The sequence below is a fragment of the Micromys minutus genome, assembly GCF_963924665.1.
Source record: "Micromys minutus genome assembly, chromosome: 1".
Lineage (NCBI taxonomy): Eukaryota > Metazoa > Chordata > Mammalia > Rodentia > Muridae > Micromys > Micromys minutus.
The window spans coordinates 107,722,600-107,747,487 of record NC_137969.1 but is presented as its reverse complement, the minus strand read 5'-3'; the positions used below and the strand labels follow the sequence as shown (position 1 = coordinate 107,747,487).

The window sequence follows — 24,888 nt, the reverse complement described above, 5'->3', positions numbered from 1 at the left end:
TGACTGACAAAAGCAAGAGGTCAAAGCTACAGGGAAACTTCCTCAATAACACGGAATAAGGGACAGATCCAAGTGATCAGAAAGAGACATAGTTAACCCCGCCCTGAATGCTGTTAATTAGGAATTTGCCTCTAGGGGAAGATTATGAAAAACAAGCTTAAGAGTTGCCTCGGTGCCTAGAGATTGGGAGCTTCAAACTTAAGCACATACATGTTCACACATTTTTTTTATTTGTTCTATTGGGAAAACTAGAATTACAGCAGTTTAACACACATGTTCTGTAACTCTGGGGCCCAGGGATTGTGATCAGTGTGTTAGGAGAGTGTACTAGAGCTTTTTCTGGGTAGAACAGTGATTGCACAATTTACATGTCTGCTTTATGCTTGTGTGGAGAGCCGGAGAGTAGATTTGACATCTCTATATGGGGAAAGAAGTGTCAACCTGAAAGATGGTCTAATGCTGCTCCTGGCTGCTATAGAAGAAAAATACAGAAACCTCCTTCCTTGCTATTTATTTGTGGGGCAGAGATTCTGTAGGTCCGCCTCACTGTCCTTCCAACTTAAACCATGAGCTTTCTGATCCATTCTTTATTGGCTACAGACATTAAACACACACGCACACACACACATGCACACACACACACACACACACACACACATGCATACACACACTTTGTAAATTTCCATCATCAACCTACATTACTCATTGGTATTGGCACTCTCATATCTGCTGAGCGTATTAGTCTAATCATGAACACAATTTTCAAGGCCCAGGAATTATTTTTGATCTCTCTGTCCTTCAAAATGGCTGGTCATAAAGTTCTATGTGTCCATCTCTTTCAAGTGTTTTATGGTATATTGCCTCTTCTTCCTTTCTTAGTCCACACTCCAAACAAACGGGCTGTCACAGCTCTTCTTACCTCCTAACTCTCCCATTCCATCTCTACCCCAACTGCTCTCGGTAGAGCAGTAACCAGCCACATGCCCCCGTATGTCATGTTAGTAACCTAAGATGCTCCAAAGATTAGGTGGATTAAGTGACTCTCAACCGTGTTTGCCTGACTATGGGTTTATTTGGTTTAGAGTGGGTTTACCTGACTGTAAAGCAAAGACCTAGGTCAGCACCACTGCCTTGTACCCCTTCCCTAAATAAGAATCTATAGCACACCTACACCTGTCCATTGTTGCTGAACTCTTATACCAGGCAATTTAAAAATTCTTACACTTACTCATTTTTATGTTATGTGTGTGTGTTTGTCCACATAGATGCATCCACATGCACACCTGTTGCCCACAAAGGTCAGAAGTGAGCATTAGATGCACTGGAACTGATACTGGTTTTGACTGGTTGTGGACTACCATGTGGGTCCTGGGAATTGAACTCAGGCCTTATATAAGAAGTTCTCTTGACTTAGAAAATTGTTTTCACCGACCCTTTAACTCTATGCCTCAAAATGGAGGATGGAGATTTACAAGAAGATGCAGAGTTCGAAGAGCAGCTTTAGGCCTTCCTCTCAGACTCCCTATATATTAACAACAGCATCATAAAAAAGGGATCAAAATCGGAGTGTTATCCTCAGACACCATTATACTAGCTATACTGTGAGCATCATTAAGACTTCACCTGCTCTTCTATGGGACAGCTTCTTCTCATTACAGACCCATCCAGGGTTATGTAGACAGCACTACATCGTCATGACCCTTGTCTTGCATTTAGTCAGAACATTTTTCAATTTTTTCTGTAAAATATATATATATATATGTGTGTGTGTGTGTGTGTGTGTGTGTGTGTGTGTGTGTGTGTTTTGCCAACATGTATGTATGTATGCACAGCACATGCATAGAGTGCCACTGAGGCTGAAAGGATCCGGAATTATGGTTGTGAGCTATCACATAGATGCTAGGAATCAAAATCTGAGTCCTTTGGAAGAGCAGCCATATCTCTGGTCCATCTTAATTCTTTTTAAATACTCTGATACTTTGGAACATGAGCTATACATTATATTCTAAAAGGCCCTTTCATTTGGCTCTGTCTATACCCATCCCCAACATACACACACAATAGAGTCACATGTATCTCAAGTTGGTTTGAACTCACTGTGTAGCCAAGGATGACCTTGAACTATTGAACCTCCTGTGCACGTGTGTGTGTGTGTGTGTGTGTGTGTGTGTGTGTGTGTTTTCCTGGTGCTATATCTTACCCCATAGGACTCAATAAAGGCTTTGTCTGTCAGGATACTCCCTAGGAAGCGACCCATCATTTCTCTGTGTACTGACTCTGCATTTGGGGGGAGGGTGACTTGAAACTCATCCAGTGTACTTCTCCCCCTCCAACCCTCATGCATTTACCTCATCAACCCCCAGTAGAACTTTCCTGCAGGAAGTACAACCACCACAAATGTCGAGTGATCATTTTCTGGCTCCTTCATTTCATTTCTAGGATGTGGAAATTTTTTTGTAAGGAACAGTTGTCCTGTTTCCCACACTTTCAAATTTGTCTAAAAGATTTGTAGCAGGGTGGGCTTCTGGACATTTTTTCCCTCTGTGCTAGAGTCTAACTGGTATTTCATGAGCCTCAGCTGAGCTCCTGGAGCCTTTAGAGCAGAGGTGACCACATATATGTGTCTTTCTATACTGTTCCCTTTGTGTCCACCATAATGGCAGATTTATCATCCATACATTTCTTTAACAAATCACATTTGTATCTTTGCCCTAGGTGTTAAGAGTCACACCAGCAAATAAAACGATTCCTTTGTCCACGTGCTTTAAAGCCTTGTTGTAGACCATCACACATAGGCACACAATTGTGATGGTCCAAATGTGAGCGTGGTCAGCTTTCCCTCGATCCAACGGCTGGTACGCAGATGAGACTGTGAGATCAGAGAGTATTCTGTTCTCTTTGCTCTATTGTTCTATAAAATAAGTGAGTGTGTACCACACTTGGAGACAAACTAATCAGATATTTGGAGATAAATGCTCTGTAAGTACACACCTCTCCTGCATTTCAGAAAGCCACGTGTTGAAATTGAATGCTGCAGGTACATTTCAGAAGTACTAATATGAGAACGCAGATTCTTTATGTAGTACTAATAAAACTGGAAACAGCTAAGGTCAAAAAACCCCGAGTAACCATTTGTCTTAATCCATTTTTTTTTCCAAATCTAATTTCCTAGTTATTCCTTCACAGGGGACAATGGAGATCAGGTAAGAAATATCATCCACCAGAGATGGACTCTCCAGGCATCTTCTCTTAATTCAATTTTCCCGTGCTGTTTCTACTGTAATTTCCAAACACAGATGTTCTCTTCTGAGTGCAATAGCTCAACCCTACAAGCATCCCTGGGAATAATAAACAAACAACAGGGCACAGTTTCTGCCACAAAATGACACTCTGCAACATTCTCTACCCAGAACACTCTGAGTTGCAAGCAAGCAGGCACACCTCAGAAGCTCACAGCCTTCCTGTACAAGCCAGGACATTTGAACATGGCCATGTTTAAACTCCCACTATTGTCCCCAAGAATGGGCAAGCAAGTTCTCTCTATTACATCATCCGTGCAATCACAGGCAATGCCAAAGTGCTTCGCTGTCATCATTACTACATCAGGGTGCCTTCCCCTTGTTAATGAGGCTACAACTCATCGATGGGTACAAACACACACACACACACACACACACACACACACACACACACACACACACACACACATATTCACCACATCCCCAGATATGCTCCCGAGCACACAGCTCCATCTTCACATTAGCCCCCATTTATAAATAGAGTGTCTTCCACCCTTGCAATGCAAACATACACAAGCCGCAGATAATCCAGTTGACTTTGTCTCCTTGGGTTTTTTCGGGAGATTAATATGAAAAGCTCAGGAGAATGAGACACAAGCAGATATTTGGTAGAGTCTGCGATTAGGAGGCAGAAGCTAGACAGGCTGAGGCATGAAGGGAACATGAGGTCCACACACTTGGGGAGATCGCTTTCCTCCCTGCCTTCCTCATGGCGCAGTCTCACTAGAGGCGCCCTTGTGCTTTGCTCCTGTCAGTATCTTCCCAAGTTTGGGTCACTAAATGAAGAAGACCTCTCTTTAGTCTGCTCTGCTCCCTGGTGGTATTTATTATCAAGCAATGTCCCCTAAAGCTCAGTGGAGGGTGGACAACGGACTCTGCAGCTTGCCAGAATGCTTCAGAAAAGAACTCTCTAAACATACAGCTTCTGGGCCAGGAAAGTAAGGAGCAGAAAGAGAAGTCATTTATCCATATTTTGTAATTTTTACAGGATGGGTCTTCCTTCTTGTGTGGGTGATTCTCTCTGTTGTTCCTGTCTGTGAACACCCAAGCCTTACTCCATACCACAAGATCAAGGCAGGTTTTTAGAACTGTCAAAAACTCAGGCCTCTTTAATTCACAAAATATATCTGAATACATTATTGCTGGTTAATTATCTCAACACAGCCAAGATAGATATGATAATTGCATCTATTTTAAGGTCAAGAGAAAAAAAAAATAATAAAAACTTCCCAGATTTTAATTTTCTACCCTAATCTCACAGGGCTAACAAATTACTGAACTGAGAGTATCACTATGATTGTGGTTATTTTGGCCATGTTGGATTGAATCTAAGGCCCCAAGGCAAGCATTCTCCCACTGAGCTATAGCCTCAGTCTTTAGATCTAAAGTTTGAAGCCAGAATTTCTGATGCCAAATGTCATTTATTTCCCTCTACAAGCATTTCCTGCCACTTTTCTTGAGTTCAGTTTCTTCCATTTAATTCTAGAAGCTTATTCATAATTTTATGGGCAAGCTCATTACCTAAAGATATGCTTCTGAATAGACTAAACCCTCCCATTCTTAAATTCCTTCCTAATGGTCCTTCTTCTGGTTTACTCACACATGGGGGATGCTTGAGCAGTAAAAAACACTGTTTACTGGAGTCTTCCGTTTGAGAAAATGTAGGTCCTGTGTCTGAGAGTAAGTTCCTTTCTCCCTCCCTCTTTTTCCTCAACCCCCACCCCACCCCTGCTGTGCTCACATTCAGTACTTCCCTCTTTAATCCACAATGTTCCTGTTCTGGTATGTATCACAACCAGCACACACATCTCAGAAACTCTCACAGGGCCGTTCGAGTATAACCACAGGTACTTGACTGCAGTTGGACACTGCAGTGTTGGGGAGCTGAGGATTAGACACAGGGCCTCTTGCATGTTAAGCAAGTACAACACCACTGAGCATTACCCCCAGTCATAGGGTATTTTTCTGGAATCTTCTTTCCCTGCCATTGCTATTATCAAGATCCTTGGATTCCGATAAGTGTTTTTGTCCCTGCAGAGGCAGCCCCAATGCGCTACCTTCAGCTTTCGGATCCTCAAATACATACCTATGACATTCTCCTCACCAGGGGGGAAGTCGGGGAAGAGGCTGTAAAATAGCAGACCTAGGACTGGAGCAGTCTCACAAGTGTGGGAACCTGAGTTCAGATCCCCCTCACCCCCAAGCAAAAACCTGGTGTTGGGCCTATCTGCAGTGCCAGTGCTCCTGAGGTGATGTTCGAGGCAGAAACAGGAGAATCCACGAAGGCTCACAGGCCATCTTGCCTGAGGAAGACATCTTGTCACCAACAAAGCTGAAGGTGAGTGAGGACACCTGGACTCCACCCATACTCAGTGGCATTCCTGTGTTCACACTCGGGAACACATATGTTATCATGGACAGGCATATGCACATATGCACACAGTTTGTAAAATAGGTCTACATGTACATCAATCAGCACAGCCTGATATTAGACCACTGGAAAGAGAGAAAAGCCCTAACAGCATCTCACCAAGACATCACATGAGCCTCCTACTCAGAATGTGTTGGGACTGGGCTGTTTTTCTAGCCATAACATGGGTTGGCATGTGTGTGTGTGTGTGTGTGTGTGTGTGTGTGGTGGGTAGGGCATGGAGGTGGGCCTCTCGAGACTGTACTCCATCAACAGTGCAGAGTCGGGCTCTGGAACCGATCTCCCTGCCCTTCTTGTTGCCCAACTGCACTCCGCCTGCTGTTGTAATTGGATTATTTTGAAATCTGCTATTTCTGTCTCGCCCCTTCTCCCCAAACTGTCGTATCAGCCCCGCAGTTTGACTATGACACAGCTGCCACATTTCACTCCAGAGATGGCTCCATCTCAAAGCCAAGGAAGGTGATGGTCCCCCTGCTCGATCTGGAGACCAGCAGAAGGGGTCAAGCATCTGGAAGGGCCGTGCCTCTGTGACTACCTCCTTTCCTTAGATCCTGTTTTACCAACATCTCCCGGGGAGTAGGAGGTCATTAGCTCCACCTGAGCACAAAGGAAAACACAAACCAAAAAAAAAAAAAAAAAGCCACTATAACATTCCTGGATTGGATAAACAGAGGCTGTGGCTTTTCATACATTTTTTTTTTCTACAGAGACTTCAAAGTCTCAAAGCACCAAGGGTTTAAGGTGACTTTTTTTTTTTAGAAGTAGAGGAAGCCTCAGAGGGCAACCCACTCATGTTCCAGATGGGAAATCAGAGGTGCAGCATCGCTGACTACGCTGTCAAATGCTCTCCCGGTTCTCAAGTCCGAGGGTGGTCCACTTGAATGTGGGTTCTTCCCACAGACAGATGCAGGGGAAGATCACATCTCTGCCAGCGAGGCCATATTTAGCCCCAGCTCTAAAAGCATGGATGGACGTCTTTGGACGTCAGCAAGACAACGGTGCTTCATTCAGTCACTCTTACTTGTTTTAGAATCTCAACCCAGTTAACACTGGGAAACAGAAAGGTGAAGGAGAAGGGGAAAAGGGCACAGCGAAAGTGGCAGAACCCAGTGTTGATGAAGCATTAGTCGAGTGCCAGGCTGGCTAAAACTGCCACTCCAAAGAGTACAAAGTATGCAGCGACAGGAACGGCAAAGAATAAAGAAAATATTTCTGAGAAGAGGAGGGACAGACTATACCTCCCAAATGACAAAAAGCACACCCCAAGTTTCAGCAAACTATTGATTGTAAATGCAGATAAACTCCAGCAATACAGTCCTCAATGAAGCCCAGGAGACGGCGCACCGCACGGTACAGATCCACTTCTTACTAACTCCAAACAATCCTCAGTGCGCACTCGCCCATTTTTATTTCACTTTTGGTTTTGTTTTCACTTGAGATAGACTCTCATGGTGTGGCCCAGGAGAGCCCAAGTTCACTGTGTAGCCCAGGCTGACCCCAAACCCTTGGTAATCCCGATGCCTCCTGTCTAAATGCTGTCATGCCAACACACCGGCCCCCAAGGTGCTTTTTACATACTTTTCTAAATCTTATAAAAGTTTCAACATATGAACACTTCATACAGACATGGAGTACATGAAAGGGGTAAATATTACTGCCGAGACAGGCCCCGAGTTCAGAGAGAGGGCTAGCCTGATCTGCATGCTCCCTTTCATCTCTGCTAGTTCATCAAAGCTAGAATCTTACCCTCTCTGGATCTTAGAAAACATATTTAAATGTCTCATCTCACTCGACGGTATCTCAGAAAAAGAGGAGACATTAACTTGAAAAAGGTCAAAGCTGCCGCCATGTGGATTATGTCCCCACTTCCTGTATTTGCTTCCACTTGGGAAAAGCCATTTTCCAACATCAAAAGAATCACAGATGGCCTGGGGTGAGATGTTTAGAGCATTAAGGGTCCAGTGAAGACACGCACACTGATGAATTTTGGAATCAAACCTTTTCTAATTTTTTTTTCCATCAGATGCCAGAATACTCCACTGTATTTTCTCCACGACATGTGAATGTCCCCACACTAACACCATAAGTCACATTATTTATAAAATTTATTAAGAATAAAATGCTTTATAAGGAAGGCTGGGAAATCATTTTAGAAATCCTAACTATGTACTCTTGGGTCTCTGACCATACATGTTTTTCCTTTTGCCATGAAAAACATCATTAAGTGTCTCAAAATGCTGCTTTCTCCTCAGCAGGGTATGAATTATGGATGCTACCTCCAGACTAAAAGGCATGGAGTCAAAAGGGAAGAACGTATTTATGATGAAGAATAAAATTGAGGGAGATCTCAATTTTAAATATTAAATAGGTAACAAAAATGGGCTCCTTCACTGAGAATGTGCATCATAAACCTAAATAGAAAATGGACCTGTGTTCCAGAATGTAATGTGTGTGTGTGTGTGTGTGTGTGTGTGTGTGTATGTGTGTGTTTGTGAGTGTGTCTGTGTGTGTGTATGTTTGTGTATATATGTGTTTATGTGTGTATTTGTAAGTGTGTCTCTATGTGTGTGTGTGTCTATGTGTGTTTGTGTGTATATGTATATGTGTGTGTCTATGTGTGTGTATTTGTGTGTTTGTGAGTGTGTCTCTATGTGTGTGTATACATGTGCATGTATGTGTGTGTGTGTGTGTGTGTGTGTGTGTGTGATTTGCACTCCCATTCTTGCCTGTGATGTGTGGATCCACTAGAAGGATGGGCTTCTCATAGAAGAGGAGAAAAACATGTCAGTTCATATTTTATGGTGGATACTTGCACCTCATTAGAGCAGCTGTTGAGGACAAGTAATAGCAAAAAAAGTGCCTATCGATGATAGTAAATCCCAAGCAAAAAGTATAGCATTTACTTAATGCCCATTAAAAGCCAAAGAAGAATCTTTGAGTAGATGTAATTGTGTAAAAGACTATTATAAGCATCCAGGAATGTAGGGAAGTTGGAGAAAAGAATGATAAGCCCATAAACACTGAAAATAACATCAATACTAGGTTGTCCAAGATAAAACAACTAGCCTTGATCTGGAAACTTTGTTAATTTTATACACACACACACACACACACACACACACACAACTATAGATCATAAAAGAGATAAAAGAGTAAGATAATGGCATCCCAGTGAAGCAAGCACATCAAGTTCTTCACTATTAACAAAAGAAATGAAACCAGTCCTCAACTACTTACAGGTTTGTGTTGCTTTGTTTTAGTTATCCAGTCTAGTGCTGATTTGGAAATCCTAAAAAGAAAATTCTAGAAACACACAACTGATAAATTCTGAAAAGCATCTCACTCTTTCCTACTTGGGACATGAACCGCCCCTTTTTCTTGTGTGTACACGTAGTATTTGCTACCCTCCCATTATTCGCTCAGCGGCCATCTTGGTTTTCGGTTCCACTGCTGTGGTTTTACAGTTACTTGTGTTGACGAATCCTATCTTCCTTAATCGAAGCCCGAAAGCACCAGTTTATCACAACATATTGCCATAACTTTTATCTTCAGTATTATTGTGCATAATTTAAAGATAAGTTTTGTCATGGATATGCATGTATAGAGAAACTTAGTATTTATTTGCTTTAGAGCTGTTTGCTTTTTCAAATGTATACCTTGAAGTATCCTGTGATGATGAGAGATTTCAAGGTATTAGCATATGCCAGGACAGATGCAGGGTCATATCTACTTTTAACGTGGTATGTACTCAACAGAAATTAAAAACTTTACTGCCAAGTTTCTCAGAGACGGGCAAATTGTGAGAGAGATGGGTGAGTTCACATCACTCATGAAAACATTCATAGATGCTCCTGGGCCTGTCTTTATCATTTTCCAGTTTGGAGTTCTTGCCAAGAGCACTCCACCGATCTCCAGTCCCTTTCTAATCTCTGGTTGTTTCTGTTTTCTGTTCCTCACCCACAGGTCCTTCTTCAATTTTGTCCCAGGCTCCCTCTTTCAATAGCCCAGTTGGCCATCCTGTTTGCTCCAGTCACTCTCTGTGCTTCCAACAGTATCAACCTCAGTTTGGAAAGCTCCATTAGGGTCAGCCCATGCCTAACTTGGTCCTTTCCATGTTTACAGTGCTGAACACCGTATGCACAACACAATGAATGTGTGATGAATTACTGTGCCAGACTCCAACAGGAAGACATGGATTTGATTCAGCACCGGCCATACCCTAGGGTGCTCTAAGTTCCAGAAGGGGACTTTGGGGAACAACTTTCCAGCAGTCCTCTGTCGATTTTAAAGATGCTCTTCCATGTGGCTATGGGGAGGAAATGGTTTGCACCACCATACCTAAGGAACAGAGGACAGCAAACAACCTGCAGGATCTCAGCTTCAAATTATCACCGTTAGACAGAGATAACACTGCCTGCCCTCCTGCCTCCTGGAGGAGCAGACTCTGTAAGCTTTGGGTAACTATCATGCCTGCATTTCTGCACAGCAGCCTGGGAGTCACAGCTAAAGGCTCCTTTCTTCCTGTTTGGTGACAATGAGAAGACTAGGCGCTATCCAAACACTACATGCTCCATGGTGGTGTCCTTACCATCCATACAGTGGCTCCATGCAGTCTTCCTACCGACATGTATGATGTGCCCCATTTGAGCCAGGCAGAACACAGCAAACCCTCAATATAATGTATAGTTGTCAAGACGCGTTCTGTTTTGTCCTCCCATGAATTTTGTAATTCCTTTAAGCCCAATATGCACACTTACTTACAAATACATGTTTTGTTTTCTTACGCATTCTCGCTATTACTTAAGAGAGATTTACTTATGACCATTAAAGAGGTAACCTTCAGCTAAAATGCCTTAATTGGAGGATTAAAATGTTTCTCTTCTGTTAAGTACAAAGCTGTGTGACTGAGACTGGAAATTAGGGCCCCAGTGAATATAGTACAAACACAGACAAGCCAGCCATAGAAGCACCAGAGAAAGGCAGCAGCTGAAACCATCCACATGTCCCTGTGTTTGTTGTAGTTGATGAAAAATTACTTTGGGCTGTCTTCCTCCCATTTTTCGATCTTAATTTGTGGCCAAAAGGTAGAGTGAGTTAGAATCCAGCTTACCCCACCCCCACCTTTAATTTTTATTTGTTTGAGGTTTTATGTATTTTAATTTTATGTGTGTGGGTGTTTTGCTTGCATGAGGATGTCTGTACACCAAGTGTGTGCAGTGCCCTTAGAAAACAGAAGAGGGCGATAGATCTCCCGAGATGGGAGATGCATTGTGTTTTGAGCCTCCAAATGGATGCTGGAAATTGAACCCAGATCCTCCAAATAGCAGCCAGTGCTCTTAACTACTGAACCATCTCTGCAAACACATCTACCTTCTCCCTGTGCATCTGTAGGCTGAAGTGCACTCTACCAAGAACTAAGAAGGAAGTTCTCGCCCATGCCTTTCCCTCTGTTCGGTTCATGAAATGAAGCTTGTTTAGTGTATAGGAGGAGGACAAGAGCCAAGCACATCAGCTCACACATGGCTCCAGAAGGTGAGGGACCCTTGCTGTGGGGCTCACAAAAGGCCAACTTTCTGTCCCATGGCAAGGCAACCTGGGTAGGAATGAGGAGCTATTGCACAGGTTAGTCCAAGGCAACCGGATGAGATTGATAATTAGGTGGCCTAGCTAGCCGATAGATTAGCAATCTTAAGCCCTGGGGGAGACTGATCTCTTCCTTAAAGACATTCAGTAGATAGTTTCTCCTTCTCAGTGCATGCTAGTGATAATAAGTAATGAAATTCCTTCAGACATCAGCAGATGAGCCAGAGGCAGAGGAGGAAGAAGGAAAAACATAATTGCATCAGGCAAAGTTCCACTGTTGTTAGCATTATACTTCATATGTGTTTGTTCCTATCATGGTCTTTTCATTTTGAAAGGACTTGTTTGTGTGTGCATGTGTACAGACTGACTGTGGGTATTGCCCAGAGATGCCAGCAGAGGGCGCTAGGTGGCCTCCACCACTCTATCTGCACTTCTTTGAGGCAGGGTTTCTCCCTAAATCTGAGGTTTGCATCTTCTTGACTAGGCTGAAATCCTGCCCCTCAGAACTGAAACTATAGGCATTTTCCAGAATTTCTGGTTCATTAGACGGATGCTGGGGTCTGAACTCTGGTCCTCAGGGTGGTAGAATAAGTGTGAGCCAAGCTCTCTTACCCTCACATTCTCTTTCATGCTCTGCTTTCTTGAGATAAAGTCTCATGTGAGGCAAGCAGACCTTGAATTCCTCATCCTTTTGCCCCTGGGTACTGGGATCATGGGTGTGCACTTCCATACCTAACCCACAGCCAATCACTTTCTAGTAACAATAAATGTCCTATCTACAACACAAGACTTTAACGAGAATAAACTTGCCACACACAATCACGTGAAGCATCACCTCGTGCAATCGGCACTATTTTTATCTGCATTTTACAAACACAAACTAAGAATACCATCCCTGAGAAAAGAGCAAGGCAGTTGTCTGGGCCCTGTAGTGAACTGAGGGACCAGTAGCCTCTATGTCCTATACAGCAACCAATGTCCTGATCCTGGGCCCAGCATAGACAGTCACATACACATTCTTAACACCATCTTCAGATTGCTCTGCTTCTCTCCTGGAGGCTGTTTATAAAATACCTCCTTATTCTTTTTAAGCGGTGAAAGAAAAGCCTTCACTTTTCACTGGAAAATGCTGGCTATTCAGTGAATTCACAATTATCTAAAAATACTTGGCTGGAAAGAAAGATCTCACATCTCCCCGGGGCTCTCACACTCCTCTTTGATTTAGTATTATTTCTCAAATGTCCAACTCTGGCAAGTCTGAAGTGTGCTTCTGTCTACAGAAGGCAAGTTCTAACACGCAACATGATCTGCAAGCAAATAACCTCCTCTGCATGCTCACATATCCCCTCACCCAGCACAAGGGGCCACGCACAGATCATTTCTCACCATCAGTGAAAAATGCAGTGCAAACACCCTTTCAGCGTCTGGAGCTCTCACATCCAGGAACTTGGAGAACAGAGAACTGCCTCTGTGTCTCTTCTGGAAACAGAACCAGCTACCGTTCGGTTGGAAAGTAATTTAGAAACATGTATCGGAACTCTTCAAGTCTGAAAATATGCTCATTAAGTGGAAATTCTCTCAAGGAAGCCATTAATCACTGGAACTACTATAGTTAGAAGAGCACATAAAAGTCATACACACACACATACACACACACATCCAATTCAATTCTAGATGAACAGGATCAAGTAAGAGAATGTCTGCTTGCTGGAAAATTATATAATCAGAGAAATTTACATTGTAAAAACCACATTGCCATTGAACGATGTTGACTGGCAAGAGAAACAAACATTAGATGAACCATTATAGTATATTTTACTCTCTGCGGTCTGAAGGTTGCCTCCTGAACTCACATAAGAAGCAGATGGGTAGGGTAACCCACTTGTAATTCCAAATGAAGGCAGAACAGAGGCTCCTCTGAGAAAGCTGGCTGGCTACATCAGCATATTAGCTCTGAGTGCAGCTCAGAGATAGTGCCTCAGTGTAGAAGGTGTAGGGTGATTGAAGATTTCCAATGTCAAGCTCTGGGCTCTACATGCACAGAAACATGTGAATTCACATACATGTGAGCATGCCTACACATAAGCATGCACACCACATATGTGTGTTTGTGCATAAAAGCAACAATTCTTTCATTAAAGAACTCCAGAAAAAGAAGTAGGGTGATAATATCTAGATATGTATCTAGATATGTATATATACTATTCTTGCACTTGTGTGTGCACCTGTGTTTGTGTACATGTGTGTACACGCATGTGAGTGTGCACATATGTTTGCACATAAGCACATACACACATGTACATCTTTGTGAAGAGCTACACATGTGCATCTTCTATTGTCTTAGGACTTCCAGCTGGTATAGGCTTTGGACCTACTCACCTGTACCATTTGCCTTCATCACCGTGCAAAGCCACAAGCAGCCACTTCCTTCCCAGGAGATCTTTTCTTGAATATTTTGCTTGAGTAGAAAGGACAGCAGTGGAGAAATTCAGCGTAAGAGGCCTGAACCTGTGAATACAAAACAAAGACTAGTGATTAGGCAGCTTTGTGGCCCCAATTAACATAATCGGAAGTCACCAAAAAGATAACTATTACTCAACAAACAAGAAGGAGGGCACACACACATGCACTCACACGTCTTCTCACATGAGTAGAAACGCACACATATGCACACTCACAGACATGTGCACGCATTATAATTTTTAACCAAAAAGGATTTAATTAATCAGTAACTCCTCCTCTCTTGCCTTGATTCTGATATTTCAGGGGATCAAATACAAGGTTGTTAGCTCACTCTCGGGAAGCTATCAGAAACATGCTGAACTGGAACCTTTGTTGGATTAAATTTTTCTATTTTTAAAGGTTTGTTTTTAAAGGTTTTTATGCATGAGTGTTTTGCCTGCATTTGTGTGCGTGGTGCCTGCAGAAGCCAGAAGAGGGCGCTGGATGCCTCCAGACAAAAACTATAGGTTGCTGTGACCTGGCAGGCCCTCCCTTCAGATGCTGATCTGCATTTCAGGCAGCCAGCACCTCCTGCCCTGCCCCCCATTTCCTGGTTTTTTTTTTTTCCATAACTCTCATTCCCACACACCCTGAGTTCTCACGCACCTTGAGTTTGTCTAAGACTAAAGTGTTGAGGCTGTGACAATCTGCCTGCCTGTGCACCTGTGACATCACCGTGTCCATGCCAACTCCTGCCTCACTGGCTCCAAAGGCTACATGTTGCTCAAAAAAGAACAGTGGGCTGCCAAGGAAAAAGCTTCTCATAATAACATCTTTGGCAAAAGACCCACCTCGGAAGCATTAGTCACTGTTGGGACAATAAATACAGATTTTCTGAGAGGTCACAGAGCCTGCTCTGACAGATCCTCGTTCATGCACACTGCAAGATTTCCTAGGCTTCCAGCGGGAATAAAGGCATCACGGCTGTCCTACACAAGCCATTCCATGGAACTCCCGGACTAGGCTTCTCCCTGTGACCTTTTCCTAGCAATTAACCCAGGGACTTCACTGTGGAACCAAAGCTTCTAACTGCACTCATGTGATCTCCAGACACTGACTTGGGCCAAAAGACTGTTCAGTTGGTAAAGTTACAGAAAGACTTGAGTTCCAACCTCAGCAACAACATAAAATAAAAGAAAAAAAGTCAGGTCTGATCATAATCTCAGTGCAGGGGAGGCAGAGGCCAGCAGATTCCTTGGTTGCTGCTCAACTAATGACAGACCCTTTCTCAAAGAGCAAGGATGATAGCTCCAGAGTTTGGCCTCTTTCATCCACAGGCTCATGTATACATGTGTATCCAAACCTGTGCATATACATACATGCATGCACACATACACACACGAGACTACTAGATGCAATAGACAGAAAACACAGAGGGCAAACTCTGACTTCTGCTAATGCTTTAAAAATGTTTGTCTTATGCCAAATATGAAGCGTGCAAAATGATGTCTATCACGAACGTATCACCTTTGAAGTTCATAAAGGACGGGCAGGGGCCTTAGCACCTGCTGATAAACTCATCCCATTTATTACTTTCCTTAAAAATGTGATTTTAGGTTGGTTGCTGTTGTTGTTTAGTTATTTTCAATAAAGACAGGTTCTCATGTAGCCCAGGCTAACCCTTAACTTACTACATAAATGATCCTGTGCTGAATCGTTCTCCAGGCTCATCCTGCTTGCTGAGATACATGACTGGCATACACCAGCCTATTTGGATGCTGGGGCTTCAAGAACACTAGGCAAGACCCCTACCAACTGCGGGATACTCTCAGCTCATAAAATACATTAAGTAATTCTATCATGCTATGGTGCAGTCTCTAGTAATTAGATCCCAACAATGTTTTTGTAGAGATTTGCCAAGTTTGTTTTAGAGTAACTAGAGTTTACTCACTTTTGCTCTATAGGATTACATTGTGTTGTTAAATGAATCAATTTGGCTTAAATTTGGCTTTGTGCTAGGGTAGTAAAATCCGGCCTTTGCACATGGTATAACAGTATCCTAACTTGATATATAAACAAGTTATAATCTATTCTAAGAGTAGAGTATAAGCATATCACCAAGCATCTAATTCATAGCCAATCACAAGAGTCGAGATCTAGCCAATCACAGGCTGCCAACTGATCAGACCATGCCTACCTAAGGCCAATGGCAACTAGAGCCAATCACCTCCTGTCTGCTTGTCATTTCCTTTTCTTGGGCTATTAATATAACCTGTAAATGTGCTAGGGCGGAGCCTTCCAAGCCATCTTTGTTCTGGAATGCTGCCCGGTTCTAGAACCCTTTTTCTTTGCTTAAGTAAACTTTGTTAAATTTAACTCATGTCAGTTTTTCTTTCAACAGTTTCACAGTGTGAAAACGTGTGTGTGTGTGTGTGTGTGTGTGTGTGTGTGTGTGTGTGTGTGTGTGTGTTTCTCTTCTATTGACGGACTTGTACTTTTTTTTCCCCAGCTTCCATCTTTTTTCCTTGTTAGAAACACACTATGTCTATTGGAAGCAATGCGCATACACACACTTTTCCCTGGGGTTCCGCCTGGAAGTATGTGAACTTACACTATCCCATAATAGCATCAGAGTAGTTTCCAAAGTGAATACATCAATTTTCATTTTTCCTGGCAGTAAGCCTCATGTGTTTTCAAACTGACCCATCATTTTAAAATCAAGAAGATGGGTCCCCTCTGCAGCTGGAGGATGTGCTAACTGAGGGAGAGTTTTGAGCGCATATTAGCCTATTTCCTCATAGTACTGAGTTTACATGTCATTCACCACTGGTGAGTGGGTTACTTGCCAGGATAGGTTTATTTTACCACTTTGAAAAGTGACATTAGCTAGTGATTTAGATTAGAAGAGAGTGAAGATTTTGAAGATCTCACATGGCTTTGTTTCTCAGTCATTAAGTTATTAATGTGGCACCAAAAGATATTTTAATAGGCAGTCAGGTGTGGAATCCCAGCACACAAAAGGTAGATGCAGAGAGATTAGAGGTTTAAGGAGATTTTAAGTCACAACACAGGTTCCAGGACAGCCTGGAATATATGGGATGCTCTCTCAATAACCATCTAAATAAACAAATAACAAAATAAATAAAAAGAATGTTCTAAGACACATGAAGTTCTAGGGCCAACACTGCCCACTGGGCAGTTATACATAAAATAACATATTATATATATATATATATATGTATATATGGTATATAATATATGTGTTTATATAATATATTAATATCATATATTCTATATTATGTCATGTTATTGTATAATAAAGAAGAAATTATGAAAAAATGAGGCATTTCTTCATGTTTTCATTATTAGAGAGAAGCTAAACACTGAGCCAGATTAGATGAGAAAAACACTTTCGGTTCTATTTTAGAAATGCTAAATTAAAGACCTTATAATTATGTTTTGCTAGGCATAGGTTTCATGGGGAAAATCTTTCCTCTGCATAAGACCAAGGTCAGAAGCCAAAGCTCCTAAGCCCTCGATGCTGGTTTAAAGAGTAACCCCTGACGTGGGCAACTTTTACAGGGCTCCTCCAGGTACTTTGTAGACCTGGCTGGGTCCGAGTCAGAGGTGCAGATAAAGGTTTAGCAAGACAAGACACGCTGATAATCACTGGTCACGAGTCACCAAAGCTCACTTAATAGGAGTACTCAGCTCATATCAGGGCACTGGCTGGGCAATTCTGCCAACACTAACCAACATAAATCATGCCATGGTCAGTCCTTCCTTCCTTTCGATCATACTGTCATAACGCTAAGTAGTCTTCCTTGTGGTTCTGAGTCCCCTTCACCATCCTGGTGTCTCTCTCTCTCTCTCTCTCTCTCTCTCTCTCTCTCTCTCTCTATATATATATATATATATATATATATATATATAATTTTTATTAGATACTGTCTGTATTTACATTTGAAATGTTATTCCCTTTGCCCACCCCACTCCCATCACCCCTCCCCCTCTATTTGTCTTCACAAAGGTGCACTAGCTCCCAATCACCCTCTCCACCTCAGTGCCTTGGCATTCCCCTACTTTGGGAAAATGTGCCTTCACTGGACCAACAGTCTCTTCTCACATTGATGCCCGACACTGCTATTCTCCGCTGCATATGCAACTGGAGCCAATGGCCTCTCAATGCCTGCTCGATGGTTGGTGTTCTAGTCCATGGGAGCTGTGGCGGATTCGGTTGGTAGACAATGTTGTTCTTCCCATGAGGCCACAACCCCTTCAGCTCCTTTATCCACCCCTCCAGCACTCTCACTGGGGTCCCTGTGCTCAGTTTGATGGTTAGCTACAAACATGCTCAGCTGCATGATTCTAGCAGAGCCCAAGAAGAGGCACCTCTATCTGATTTTTGCCAGCAAGCACCTCTCAGCATCAGCTGTAGTGCTTGGGCCCGGTGGCTACACATGGGGTGGATCCCCCTGGTGTCCTTTTGACTGGAGCCTTAATTGGGCTGGAATACACCTGAACCATGGTATTATGGTAAGGGAAGAAATAGGTAATTAATCTTGCAGGAACAGGGGGTATTTCTGGAAAACTGGGTATTGAGAGAAACTAAGAAGAGCAAGTTTATGGTATTAAATGCTTTTACAGTGCTTGTTTGGTGTTTCTTGGTAGTCACTAGGGAGGCTCTTGCATTGAGTTACAATGAGAGATTTTAATTTTGTTGTTTAAAATGTATTTACTTATGTATTCATTTATGTTTTTTATTTGCTTATCTCAGTGTGCCTGCGTGTGGGGTACAGAGGACTATTAGCAGCAGTCAGCTCTCTCTGTCCTTTACATGGGCCACTGGAACCGAATGTAGGAAGCCATGCTTGGGTAAAAGACACCTTCATCTGCTGAGTCACCTAGCTGACCACAAGCCTTTATTTTCTTCGCAGTCCATAGCCAAGTAAACTGGACCCCAGGCAGGCATTACCCGGTGAGCTCTTCCTTCCTGGTGAGGAAAGCCTTAATTGCCTTGTTTATTTTCTATTAAAAATGTGATTTTAAAAGCCACCCTGGGGCAGATGTAACACGTTTGGCAGAGTGCTTTGCCTAGCTTATGCAAAGCTCTGGATTGAATCTCCAGCATCACATGTAACAGCCGTGGTGGTGCATACAACTGGTCTCCCAGCACCTGGGAAGTGGAGGCAGGAGGATAAGAAGGCCAGGCTTATCCATAACTACATAGTATGTCAGCGGCCAGCCTGAGATGCATAAGACCCTGTCTGAAAAGAAATGAAAGCCACCTTATGATGGGATTTAGTGTCTGGTACTGGTGCATGTGAACACGTGGCAGAAGAAGGGGTCTGTGGCTTCAGGTGACAAGCTAGCAGAGACATTAAAATCACCATACTGAAAGGAGACACGTAAGAGTGTTTCATAAAGATCCTGTTTAAATACCCCTATGTTCCACAGGTAGAAAAATCCATTGACAAATGACTTTGTTGTTGGGTATGATATGTAAGTATGTTGTCTTGTCATCCAGTGGTCAGACTGTCTTTGGGGGAGAGTTATGGGGGTTCACTGCAGTGCTTAATGAGAGGCTGATTAGCTTCCTTCCTCCATCTGAACTCATGGAAAATGAGGTCAACACCCACTTCCCACCCAAAGTATCCTTTGGAGATTGCATCAAACCCATCAGCAGCCTTTGTAACGGGGGGGGGGGGGGGGGTGTCTCTTTGCAAAGACAATGCAGGTCTAAAAATTCTTCATCAAGGGCCCTGCCTTCCACAGGCTGGGTCTGCTCACCAAAAAGCTAAACATTTGTTACGAACTCTTTCAAGGGAGCTGTTGGGATAAGCTGAGCCGACCAGCCAAGGCTCGGCGACATTAAACTGCCTATGATCTCTGGTTGGCTGTCCTTGCCTTCACTCATCTACCAGGGACGGGGGTTGGCTGACTAGATGCTCTAATGACATCCCACTTCCTACCCCATCAGCCTTGCCCACAGCAGAAGGGCAGTGCTATTCTGGGACAGCAGCCTGATGGAAGCAAAGCTTCTGTTTTTCTCTGCCAGAGGCAAGGGGAGCAAACTGGGATTTGTAAATGCCTCCAAGTGGAAGAAAGAAAGTGTGTTTAGGCTTTGTAAAGGAAGATAGTCAGCTGTGAGTGTGTCCGAAGAGTAAGACACGCGCACACAGCCTTAGACTCGCCACGCATGCGTGCAGGCTGCCCATTTTCCCAGGCACCATCGCGGCAGCAATGCCCAGTGCAGGAAAATAATACCTCACATGCTTAGGGAGTGCTTCCCATCTTTGGAACCACTGCGGGTCCCCGGCAAGCTGCACAGAGCTGCTTTCAACACAAGAGGAAGCATATTCCTGGATGCTGTTGGTGGCTTTGTGAAATCCAGGGCGGGAGAGAGAGAAGGCCCTGCGGGAACTATGTAGGCTCCCAAGGCAACTTCAAGTTTGACTAAGTGGGGAGGTGCACGTCTCTCGGCCGGCACAGCAAACAGAAGCCACTAGGTTCTGAACTATGCTAGATGTAGACTTGAGCAGCCTAGGATAAAACACAAACAGTTGAACTAGGAAGGACCAGTAGTAAGGCCACGGAACTCGCTTGTCACAGGTTGTAGGGACTGGTGATCCCTGGCATATTTACAAGACAACCTTCCAATGACTCAGGCTACCTGGACCTCCATAGCTAGACGCTGTCATTTCTCACCTCTCCGTTCTTTGCTTCATGTTTTCTCCTATCTCCCCTGATCTCCCTCTCTTACTATCCCCACTCTTGTTCCTCAGAATGGAACACTCGAATATTCAAAATAAATACATGCATTTCTTTAGCGGAGAAAACTGCTTTCTGGCTTGGTTCTCAGCTTCATTAGTCATTAAATGAGACATCGATGCCTGTGGAGAAGGCATTGAGCTGAGTTCAATTATATAAATAGAATCATAGCCCAGAGTACTTGTCTAGTGTGCAAGAAACCCCAAGTTCCACTCCCAGGAACATACAAACTGTGCAAGGTGGCACACAGCAAGAATCCCAGCACCAGGGGAGGTCAAGGTTATCTTCTGGCTACGTAGCCTGGCCTAGAGATCCTGCCTCAAAATAAAATAACAAAACAGAACAAACCAAGCATGGATAGGTATCTCTCTTCCCAACTAGCTACTCAGAGCAGATCTGAGAGCAAAGGCAGTGGTCTCCTGAAAGGCTAGCAAAATGGGGCACTGTGATAGTATCCGACACAAGCGAGGTGGGCCAAGATCTGCTACATGCATTTAGCTGCAAGGTTGTCCTACAGAGAAACTGGCCTCTACTCTGGAGCCATGCCCCCTCCTTGCCCTTGTTTGCTGTCCAGACGAGGAAGTGGAGGTCTACTGGTGTGTCAGCAGCGCCATGGCAGAGCCATGGCATAGGGACAGTAGCAGAGGAGGGAACCTGACAAAGCTCTGACCAGTGTGTGACTGATGGGCAGGCCAGTGGAAGGCAATGATGGTATTGCCTTGCAATCCTGCCCAATCACAAGCCAGATTCCGAGGTGTCCACCTGCCTAACAAGATTGTCCCTATTCAACCCAATCTCAAAGCCAATGATGTGTGGCACATTAGCACTCCACACTTCTCTAGCTTTCAACAGCCAGTCATCATTGCCCATAAAGTGCTAAGCAGTCATGAAGATCACTCAGCAGGAGGGCCCACAGAGGGGAGAAAGAGATATGTTCTGACACCGAGAAGACTCAGAACTCCAAAAGGCTTCTATGTGAAGCTCCTGTGACCATTTATTATGTTACAAACAAGCTGAGAGCCTAAAGGGCTAGCTCAGTTGGTAGCCTGCTTGCTAGGCAATCACAGAACATGAGTTTGATCTCCAGCACCTATGTAAAATCCTGGACATGATAGCACACAATGCTGGGGTAGTAGAGAAGCTCCTGAGCAGAGGGATTCTGAAAGTGCTTTGCCAAGCAGGCTGGCCTAGTCAACAAGCCCCAAGAAACAATCAGAGACTCCTTTCCAAAATACAAATTGTACAGCTTCTGAGGAACAACACCTTCGGTGCATCTTTGGCCTACACACACACATACACACACACACACACACACACACACACACACACACACACACACACAAACATACAAGCTCAACTGGTAAAGGACATCCGATGTCTTTTAATAATAAACAAAAACAACTGTCATAATAAAAGACAGCATTATTTATAAATATTAGCATGTCCAGATATGGAACCTTCTCTTTCTCAACACATTTCACAAGGGGACACATTTTGGGTGTCACTAACTTGACAGTGTTCACTGCTAAATGTCACTGGAGTGGTAAATAAACAGATTCATATTTAGGAAACCTCAGCAGAGTGGGATAGTATATTCCTGCAATCTCCTCCTCCTGAGGCAGGGGGATCACTGAGAGTGTAAGAGCACTGGGAGATGCTGATTAAGATCCTGTCTCAAAAGCAGAACGACCTTCAAAAATGAATATCTTGTCATACATGGAATGATTTTTATTTCTTATGAAACTCTAGTAATACATCATAGTTATTTTCTACCGATAATCAAGACCAATGGGACTGGAGAGATAGCCCAGTTTGTAAAATTTGCCTTGCAAGCTTAAGGTTCCAAGCCCCTTCTCCAGAGCCCATGCTTAAGAAATGTTTTCGAGCTAGCTGGGACGGTGCCTGTATAACCCTAACACTGGGGCAGCCTAAAGGTTAATCAGCCTAGACTAAGTGGCAGATTTCCAGACCACAAAGAGACATTGTCTCAAAAAGTAAAGTGGGGGAGGGTATCCTGAAAGACAGTACTTGAAGTTGACCTCTGACCTCCACATAGATGCGCACACACAGGCATGTGCACACATACTAACAACATACTCACACTTCCATTCATAGCCCTGAAGGGCACATGCCTTGGTGTCCTTTTAGAAAGCCAGCTGACCCTTCCTCTCCCGTCTCCCCTTCTGCCTGTGCAAGCTGCGCCCACAGAGAATGAAGTGTCATTTTAATGTCTAAGCAGAAGCACACAAAACCCAAAACCATCATACAATGTTCCCCAGGGCTGGAGGAAAGGATCCTGGAATATACACACCACTGATGATGCCACATTAACACCGATAATTAAAAGTTGCCCGTCTAATAATATTAGGCAGCAGACACAACTTTTAGAAAATGTCTCACAGGTGATTAGCTATGCAAAAATCCCCTGAGTGAGTGTTCATCACTAATCAAATCCATCTTAAATGTAAATGGGTAGCCCAGAAAGAATGCTCTGAACAGAATGTCTCACTATTGTCTGATTATTCTAAATTTAAAACTCCAACAAAGGCAGGGATTATTCTCCTGGAGGTTCGAGATTCATGAGAGTTTGCTAATGAAGTTCCTTTAGGAGTGCAAATCAAAAAATTGCTATCTGTGAGCCGCTGGTGTTTTATGCTTGGGTGGTGTTTTTAAATCAAAGTCACTATTCATTCAACAACAAATGTTTGTCTGGAATAAATGAATGAGAGTAATGGCCTTGAAGTACTTCACAAGCTTAATCACCTCTATGCTATGAATTAGGAAACAGCTTCTATCCAGCCTGAATGCACACGCCAATCAGAGAGAAATGGCAGCCATCCTTCTGAGAGCTGAAGCGAGACCCAGAGACTGGAGCCTACCTTTGGCTGCTTATAAAATGACTCATCTTGGAGGGGGTGCACTGGTCCCTGCATTTGCCTTTCTGTGCAGCCTCCTTACAGTTTGGAAAGCTGAAAATCTTGGGCAGACCAAGAGCATCATGACAAAGTGGGGATAGTTGGTGAGATCACACAGGGACAAACTACCCCCACCTTAATATTTAAGCAGGATGTTAATATTTCACCCCAAGGAGGAACAGAGAGCCAAAGACTCACCCAGAATCCTTCCAATATCACAGCAAGAGTGCCAATAGGACACAGGATGGGAGGTAGGGCAGGACTCCCTGCGGCTCCTAGCTTATTCTTTCCTGTTCCTCCAATAACACTGATTAAAAAACCACCTTTTTCACCTTCATTCTGACTTTAGAAGCGGATGCAGCCAGACAGCTGGCCAGTTACTTACCACCTACCTGTTTGCAACTCACCGGAAGGGTAAGTAGAAAATTGCTTTGTCTTGTTTGCAGGTGGAATCTATTCAGTGAGTAGCAAATCCTCATGCATTTCAGACTCCTTGAGAATCTTACAGCTTCTCCCAATCCACGACAAGGGAATGAAGGCCTGGCTACCCCCATAGAGAAATGCCACGGGCATACTCAAGGTAAGGCAACGTGCCTCCCACAGGTCTATTCTGGCCCCAGAGGATGGACGGACACCCTCTATTTTGTGCATACTAAAGGGGAAAGTAAAGTTTACCTTGGAGAGCATCTCCCTTTCCCCAAAGTGGGCCCCTATAGCCCCTGAGGTCTCCCTTTCCTAATTCCTCTCCACCCCTCCCATCCTCCCCAGCCATTAACAGTCTTGAATCACCCTATTGTCTTCTTAGGAATACACTTCACTCATTGTTTGCCTCCTTAAAAAGAAAAAAAAAAAAAAGGCCACTTTTAAACCTTTTAATTTTTAAATCAACGCATCAAAAGCTTCCCTTATACTTTACTTCCTGGCATCAGGCAGTGGATGTTCTGAACGGGTAAACAGGGAAAGTCATGTCCCTACTTTACAAAAAGTCTGTCTCTGTACGAGTCCCAGCCTGCCAGTGAGGCGGACATGCTTTGAAATCACCAACCAGGTTGATGTTCCAGACAGTGCCCGAGTGTGCGTTCCGCAGTTACCAATTAGAAGAGACTGGGATGTGGTGTGATGTCGTCAGTGCCCGAGTTATGATAATGATATATCCTGGCGGGACACATCATCTGAAAGACCCCTCTCGGGATGCAGAAGAGCTCAGGTGCAGGGGATCATAGCAGCCAAGCGGATAGACTGACCACTTCTGCTAAGGGTCAAAATCTAGTTCAGGAGGGACAACCCTAGGATAGCAGTTTTGGGATGCCTGAGAGTTTGGCTCCACCCCATAGCCTTGCACCCCTTACAGGCAGCTCTAAGCATTGTGCTCCTGCTAAATCCTACCTAAAAAGCCTAACTCTGCCATTGTCCTCTTTCCTCTCCCTGCATCGGGCTGCCTAAGGAT

The 24,888-nt window shown here is 43.7% G+C and overlaps 1 protein-coding gene across 2 annotated transcripts in view; it reads right to left on the bottom strand.

Annotated features, from left to right (window-relative positions):
* ATXN1 (ataxin 1) overlaps positions 1-24,888 on the bottom strand; it is a 393,467-nt gene that overhangs the window by 214,931 nt on the left and 153,648 nt on the right. For both annotated transcript variants that reach the window (XM_080933829.1, XM_080933830.1), the window contains exon 4: positions 13,693-13,821. The gene's annotated coding sequence lies outside the window, so the exon portion shown is untranslated. The remainder of the gene's footprint in view (positions 1-13,692; positions 13,822-24,888) is intronic.